Source organism: Triticum urartu, chromosome 3A, assembly GCF_056163025.1.
Source record: "Triticum urartu cultivar PI428250 chromosome 3A, HENAU_Tu73, whole genome shotgun sequence".
Lineage (NCBI taxonomy): Eukaryota > Viridiplantae > Streptophyta > Magnoliopsida > Poales > Poaceae > Triticum > Triticum urartu.
Window position 1 is genome coordinate 4,272,508 of NC_141875.1, and position 9,079 is coordinate 4,281,586.

Below are 9,079 nucleotides of genomic sequence, written 5' to 3' on the forward strand. Positions count from 1 at the left end.
AGCAGCAGACCGAATCTTCACGGGAAGGGCGGAAGTGTGCAACCAGAGGTGACGCAGACCCAACCCAACAGCCACCAGGCGCTGGGGCGCCCGGATCTGGCACTTGATTCATTTGTCTCACATACATGCTCCGCCAACTCTCCATCAACAAGTGCCCACGCGCACCTCGCCATGTTGCACTCGAGCAACGAGTGTCTCCAGAGTCAACCACGCCACAAAGAGCACAAGTACTAGTGATGGACATTTTCCTATGAGCCCGTACATTCTCGGTTGGTAAAGAGTGCCTTGCTAGTCTTCATAGAAATATACGTATTTTATCTTGTACGGGTGTTTTCCATAATAGTTTCCACAAATATATACATATCTTCTCTACTTCTAATGAAGCAGTTGATAGTCTCCGTCGATTTATTTTTATCTCACCATTTTCGTCCGGGTTTTCTTTGCTGGGTTTTTTCGTCCTCCTCCCACCCCTGTATCGTTTTTTTCGTCTTCCCCCGCACCTAACAAAAAACAACCCACGAGGCTGCCCTTGATCAGTTTCCTGAGATCTCTGCCCCAGCCCCCAGGATGAGCCGCCCCAAGATCCGAGACGAGCCGCCGCCGCTAGCCAGGCTCCCCACCGATGGAAGTTCTGGGTCGCCGCTCCCCGGGGCCAGTCCCCCTCGCTGCTCCAGATCGCGCCTCGGCTTATGATCCCTTGGGGATCCCGCCGGTGCCGGCTGGTGACCGAGCGGCAGGGCACATAACGGGTTCTGGTTGAGAGATTGGTCGGGCTGGCGGGGGAACTGAGCTGCCGTCGATGGATTCTTTTCGTAGCATGGCTGCATCCGCATCTCTCTCACTCTGTGTGTGTGCGCGCGCGCGAGCAGTTCACTTCACACCAGTAATTTCTAAACTAAAGCAGTCGATCTCTCGTTGCCGATTGCCGACCCATCGCCCCAATGGCCGCCGCATCAGTTCCATACCGCTACAGCACTGCCAGCAACCGTCGTTCTATTGTCTTGGATTCGATTGTGGCTTGGGCTGGAAACGTACGGTGTTGTCTGATGCGTGATCTGAGTGGGTTTGATCGGCTGATGCCAGGTATGAGAAGCTCCTGATCCTGATCGCTCCATGTGTGCATGCACGTAATGGGTATGGTCATGTTGCTTTGTGTGTAGAGGCAACCTCTTTTTAGGTAAACAAAATGAGGGGTGATGATGATGGTAAAGACAGTCGTGCTGTATGGGTACTAAATAGACAATCCTCATCACACTATCTTTCTCAAACACTAAAAAGCTGCATTACATTTACCTCTAATCTTTGTCTATGCTCACTGATAGGATTAGAAGTCTGCCCTTATTATCATTGACATGAAAATGTTGTTTGTTTTACATTGAGCAACCAACTTATGTCCTTTACTGTGTAATTTCAGGAAGTACATTGTGGTGGCAACAAATCTGATACTCAAGACTTTGTTTTCTATAGATGGTGATCCAAAATACATATAAACATGGGTAGAGATGGGAACTATCAAAGTGATGGGAACCATCTGGGACGGACAACGCCATCATCTTATACTGCTAACATGTAATACTTCATATATGTACAACATAACGATGCATCTTACATATCTGAAACCATAATGTAATTAACTATTGAATTTGCCCTACAACAGGATTGACTGATCTAGCAGATACTTATGAGCTTGTGAAGCTCGGTTGTTCAGATTATCATGGACGAGATGTCATTGAAGAGCCTGAAATAGTAAGTGTTGATCTTCTGGTCTTGGCATATAGCAAGTGGTTAGCTCCATAAACGAGTTTTGTAGTATGTGCCTTTCTTCTCCATAACTGGAAGAAGCATATGATTCAGAAGGCAAGGTCCTCTACATGGAATTTGTACTAACTTGATGGGTAACTTTATTTTAATGTTATGATGGCTGTTATTTTCTCTATTTGTTTATTTATTTTCCTTGGTACCTATCTGCTGTTACAAGCTTCATTCTGAATTTTGATGTAAATCTCATGTTCCCAGGTCCACCATGAAATCAATGCACTACAAATAGGTGCTTGTGTAAATAAATTAGACATGTGGCCAAATTCTTCTAAAGATGACAGTGATATTCTCCATTGAAGTGCTGAATATGACTTCCGCTGACAGTACTCATATTTATGCCTCCGTTACTAAAATCTTCGAAGTGTGGATCCGATATGATTCTCTTCATATGAAATACTACTATTTTGGGGAAGGCATCTAGCTGAGTTTTAATAAAACTCTTCATGTTTGTGTGATGAGATTGTCTTCAGCAAACAATATTTCTAACGGTGGTAGAACGACAACTGATAAGGACTGCCAACATTAGAGCTACCCTTTGGCCCCATGTTTCAGTATGCAGTCAAGAAGGCAACAAAGGTAATGACAGGGGCATCACGTAGTTTCGGGTAGTGCATGGTTCTACTAATTAGTTTTTTTTTCATACAATGGCTCAGCAGTGTTGGTTAATAAATATATGTACATCCATGGAACAACTGATTAATTTGGTCTGAACTGACAACATCATTAAATTTATAGAAATTCCAATAAAAATAAAGAAGGAGAACAAATGAGCTTCGTATGAATGATGCATGAAAAAAATCTCATATTTACATGCCTGAGTACAGTATGTCCTATACCCAATATTTATATAGTTCAAAGTTAAGTGAGTAAATATGACATTTGACGCCAAAATGTTTTGAAATCCCAAGTTCAATCTATTATTTTTATTACAAAGCGATGATTAAATTTAGACATATAGAATAGATTCAAGGCATTTATGCAACGTGTTTTCGGTGAAAAGTCCACCTGATTAGTTTCGGGTAGTGCATGGTTCTACTAATTAGTTTTTTTTCATACAATGGCTCATCAGTGTTGGTTAATAAATATATGTACATCCATGGAACAACTGATTAATTTGGTCTGAACTGACAACATCATTAAATTTAGAAATTCCAATAAAAATAAAGAAGGAGAACAAATGAGCTTCGTATGAATGATGCATGAAAAAAAATCTCATATTTACATGCCTGAGTACAGTATGTCCTATACCCAATATTTATATAGTTCAAAGTTAAGTGAGTAAATATGACATTTGACGCCAAAATGTTTTGAAATCCCAAGTGCAATCTATTATTTTTATTACAAAGCGATGATTAAATTTAGACATATAGAATAGATTCAAGGCATTTATGCAACGTTTTCGGTGAAAAGTCCACCTGATTAGTTGCATCGTTCCCTATACTGACCCCCCTCCCCCCCTAACAAAAAAAGAAAGGGAAGCACTTCTTCATCAATGAATTAAAAATATGTGAAAGTTGTAAATGTGTTTTTTGTTGATAATGTTCAGTGTAAACACCTCTTTTTTTCTTGATTGCCAGATTTTTGCACTTTTCCCATGGTATAATTAGAAACAAAATCCTTTTTGTTAGCTTCTGATCATGATTGGGAGTATCTTCATCACTATCAGGGCACCCATCTCGACCACGCCCCTCTCCCCACCTCTCTCCACCCATGAGAGGTCCTACGTACTGAGGTGACATCAGCAGCGACCAGCCGACCATGGACGGTGGCAGCGCGCATCCGAGCGTCTCAAGGTCGGTGCCATCAACTACTTACTCATGTAGTATTCTGCATTATTGTTAGAAATAAGGAGATAAATATGAATGGATCAGTATTCTGCATGGACACCAGTATTCTGCATTAATGGAGGATGAAGTGTGCCCGTACTATCTCCTGGTGTTTATAGCGATGTGTGCCCGTACTATGTCCTTGACCAGCTCCTCTGGCTCTCCCTGTGCGGTAGCGGCTCAATCTTCACGATGTGGTCGAGGAGGAAGGGCTGGGGCGGCTGTGTCTGGTGCGCTCTCTCTAATCATCGACCTCGCTGTTAGTACCTCATCCTTGATGCTGTGAGTGGCCTCTAATTTTGCCTTTTGAGTGTTCAATGCAAACTGTAAACGAAGATATGGTTGGTTGGCTAATCAGCTTAGTTGTTGATTTGCTCGAGGGATAGCATATGAAGTGAGTAAACAGAAAGAAACTGAGCTTGCGGATGAGGACATCGATCGCCAGTAGGAACTTCAAGTGTTCTATTTCAGTCAAAGCAGGGGAATGTGTACAAGGGAAAGGTCAGCACTTGCAGTGTCATTTTCATGATACATCGATCACGTTTCTACATTTGAAGGTATAACACTGATGCTTGTTTCTACTCCCTACGTTCCTAAATATAAGCCTTTTTAGAGATTCTAATACGGACTACATACGGAGCAAAATTAATGAATCTACAGTCTAAAATACACTTCCTTTATTTTCTTTCTAAACTCACTCGAACCCATTATGAATTAAAACGGGTTCGCGTGAGTTTCAAAATGGGTTCGAGTGAGTAGGCTTCAAGTGTACTCCCTGTGCCTGGTCGATTAAAATCTGTACATTTATTTTGTTTCTAAATTCACTCGAATCCTACTCTCTAATCCATATGTAGTCCGTATTAAAATGTGTAAAAAGGCTTATATTTAGGAATAGAGGGAGTACATTTGAATATTTCTTCTTGTGGTGATGTTAACCGTATTATATTTTCCCATCTTGGGTGAAACTTGCTTGCAGAAGCACAAAGGAAGAATTATCAGTTTGTTAACCCCTTCCTTCACCATTTAGCATTTGCATTTGCTTGCTCAAAGTGTTACCGTAATACACTACATGGTGCTTGCGCTCTCCCCTTTCTCTCTATACATATTTCTCCACTAATTAGTCACTACCTAATCAATACATACTGAATGATCTGTATATGCTACCTAGAACACAACCTATTTTCATGAATGGGGGAGAATAGAGATGCATAGTTAAAAGATTTTTTGCAAGTTCATGTGACATTATATTCCAATTTTTTACTCATTATATTCCAAAATTTCTTTTGGCAGCGAATAGGCTAGGGGAAAGAGCAACATGGCCAAGCAAGTCTTACAGTAAATAAGCATGAGAACAAACTAAGCACAAACTGAGTTTTTGCTTCTTTTTTTATGCACGTTTAATGTTGTGTGGACTTAGTATACACTATTTTTTTCTCTTCTTCCATTCGTGTAGCTACAGGAGCACAAACTAAGTTTCCTCACCTACTCTCCCTCTCATGCGCGCACTTGTCGCCCACTACACATGTGCCTTCGTTGTCACCCTCAACTCTCTTCAGTATAAGGCCGCAATTGGATTGACGGATTGCTTTTCCGGCTGTAAATATCTACACTTGTATTTTACAAGGCTCTAACAAAATACTGACGCAACCCTGTATTTTCTTTCCGGTTGTAAGATGTGTTTGGTTCTCGGGTTGTAATCCGGTTGTAACATCATGAGCTCATGCTGAGTTTGGAAACACCCGGCGGAGTGCGAGGTGCGCCGGGTCATCAACATCGGGGATGGTGATGGGGCTCAGAGTGATTGTTGGGGGTTGTGGTAGCTTGGGCAGGGTGGCGGTGCCGGACGATTAGGCAGGTGTAGGTGTGAAGACAATTTGGGGATCCGATTAGGAGCTCTCTCTCTCTCTCTCTCTCTCTCTCTCTCTCTCCTCGATCCGACTGTGTATTTCTCAAGTTTTGTGCTAATACGGAAAAAGGAAATATATTTATCATATTAGTATACCAATAATTTGTGCTAGAATCTAGATTTCTTAGGGAAGAGCTTCATTTTTACTGTATAAGAGTCTATGCAAGTATCTTTCCATTGCAGGTGTCTTAACGCCACTACTGAAGTAGCATTTTATTGAAGTAAATTGTAGAGTATATCACAGTGATGAGGTTTTGGGATCCCAATATTAAATCTGTTTGTATGTACATGCCACTTTTATGCGTACAACAAGCTGAATATAATGTTTTTTATTAATGTTCTATAATTTAAATTTATTTCCATTTTTTCCCCCGGATACAATTTTACAATGATCTCCTAGGAGAAGTTAAATTAGCCAAACAAATAATGTTTATTTTTAGGAAACATAATTAGTAAGATGATTTGATTCCATATTGGGATTAATTTATCTACAATGTGCTTGGGAGGAAGATGAGAAGATGTTGATGGTGGCGGTGTAGTTGATGGCGACGGCGGCCATGGAGAGGCAATCAAGAGCATCAACAACCTCTTGGCGCATCTCGACAACAACATGAACCCTCTTGCGAGATAGCTGCTGGAGCATCGGGGCCGGGGTTTCTTCGAGGATCATAAGGACGACATCAACGGGGAATAAAAGACGGTTACCACCACGGGATAAGATGACCATGACAAACCCATGTGATGTGCATGCGGATCCTAAGGTATATGTTAGATATGATAAATGTTGAAGCACTAGAATATGTATGCCCCTGTTCCAATGCAAATGATTACCACATTTGTTTTCATCTTCCAAAACCAGTTTGTTTTTGCTACGCCTTATTTGACCAGACAATGGCAATATGTTCAGCTCAAGAAAATCATAAGAAGCATTTATTTGAATGGCCTCAATAGTCCAAAATCAAAATAGTTGATAAACACACACCTACATATGAGCGTTCTCAATCCATAAAAATAACAAATGGCAAGCATAGTATGAGCTTGCTTGTAATGTCACTATGAAACTGTATGGATGACATAGAGTGATGATGTCAAAGCTAAAGCAAGGAGTAGACCGAGATAAAAGAGGGTGAAGGAAGAGCAAATTCTGTCTTGTTGGTCGGGTGTGAGAAATAAGATGTGTGTGTCGAGAAAATTTAGAACCAATGGAAGAAGAGATAAAGCTGCTGTATAAATACAACCAATCAACATTGTTTTGTTATCCTCTGGCCATATTTTTTATACATGTGAAGTTTGACATGCATTATATTTATATACGCAACCACTAAAAATTTTTAAAAGCCCGTGGCAACGCACGGGCATTCTACTAATAGTATTAGAGGCCCATGTCATCGAGTTCGCCCAGGAGCCGCTCTGCACATCGGTCGATCGGCTTGGGCTATTCACACCGCCTTGGCGGCCCGCAGACATTCCTTGTAGAACGGCATCCGTGGGCCACCGTCGGGGCGGTGGGCATCGTCGGGCCGCTCGTCCTTGACCATTGAGGGCTGCCTTGTCGAGGGATTTGATGGCCGCTACGCTGCTGTTGTGGGAAATCCCTATTCGCCGCTCGCTGCGGCAAACTGTCGCGCTACCGCACAGGGGGCAGCGATGCGAGCGACGAACATGGGCCGGCCCACTTCGAGCTTTACAAAGGTGCGGCCAACCGGTTTTAGGAACCTTCTAGAAGGTTCCCTAAACCGGGTTTTTTCTGTGTTCTTTTCTTTTCGGTTTTTTGGCTTTATATTGTGTTTTATTTTTCGTTTTCTCTTTTCCTTCTTTTTTGTTTTTTGTTTTTCCATTTTCCTTTTTCTGTTTTTTTATTTTTTTCCTTTTCTATCTTTTGTTCTTTTTTCTTTTTCTTTCCTTTTATTTTATTTTCTTTGTTTCGTTTTTTATTTTCTTTCAATTTTATACCATTTTCACTTTTCTTTTCCAACATATATCCAGAATTTTTTAAAAAGTTCACATTTTTAAAATTTTGTTTGCTTTTTTCTAAAATGTTCCAATTTTCAAAATTTGTTCAGAAAATCCAAAAAGTAGAATTTTAATATTTTTTTTCAATTTACAAAAATGCTCCAAAATTTACAAAAGTGTAGAATTTCAAATTTTAAAAATATTTGCATTTTAATTTTCGTTCACACATTCAGAAAATGTTTGCGAGTTTCAAAAGATGTTCCCACTTCAAAATTTGTTCGCAAATTCAAATAGTGTTCTCTTCATGTTTTCAAAATTTTGTTCGCAAAATAACAAATTGTTTCGAGGATCTCAAAAAATGTTCTCCTTTGAATTTTCGTGCACAAATTTGAAAAATGTTTGGCAATTTCACTTTTGAACTATGTTCACGAACAAAAATAGCCATGTTTTCATGAATTCAGAAACATTTTAGGTAATATCAAAAAAATGTTCGCATTTTGATAAATTTGTAATTGATTTCAAAAAAATCTCTTTGTTAATTTTTGTTCTAGTTTTGTCAAAAAATGTTCGCATTTTCAAAATTTTGTTCGTCGTTTTAAAAATGTTCTCCCTTTGAAATTTGTTCCTTTTTTCAAAAAATGCTTGGGTTGCACAAAACGTTCGACTTTTTATAAATTTGTTAAGAAGTTAGGAAAATTTTATTTTTTAAGTTTTTTTTACTTCTTCCGAAAAGAAAATCATGTCTGTGGCTAGCGACACGGGGCTGCCATTTTAAATTTGTTTATATACACAGGGCTGCCATTTTAGACACCTAATCAAAGTAATGATAGTGGAGTTGTGTTACTAGTTTGCCGATGTCGTTTACTTCTTTTAGTGTCGCGTTGCCAATTTGATAGTAGAACCTACCTGTCGCAGTGGCTACCAACATGCACATCCCACTTCGCGGTCGCGTGTTGAATCCCACTGCCCGCGCCCACCTTTTCTTGTTTTTTCATTGTGACGATGTAATAAAGCTTTGCGAGGTTGCCTTAAAAAAACATTTTCTTGTTTTTTTCACGTCGCTAACGCGTGCCACCCCGTGCACTGGAAATGGGCCGGCCCAGGTGAGTCGCCCTGTGCGAAACGCCACCTCTTTGCCGCAACGAGCGGCGCATAGGAGGTCCCGCTGTTGTGTGCGAAATCACACACCGACGGCGACGCTCTTCGTCGTTGCAGCAAGTTAAGCATCGTAGTTTCAATTCAGAAGCTCATATTCTAGCTTAAGTCAGTATCATCTTTGGGTACTGACACTAATTCTTGTATCATGGGACGGAAGGAGTATTAATGAATACGCCTTTTATCCAAACAACAATATATTAATGAATAAAGACACCCCTTTACCCCTAAAAACACTAATCTAATTCACTTGCCCATGCGGGGTTTAGAAATTCATCTGGCTGCCATGAATGTTTAGAGTCCGAGATTGGACCGTTCAGAGGTTCGGATGCCACCTGAGAGGAGCTTCTAGTCTAGGATTCACGTTTGTAATGGCTTCAAAATAGAATAATTCATAATTGCATCAATGACCAAAACAATG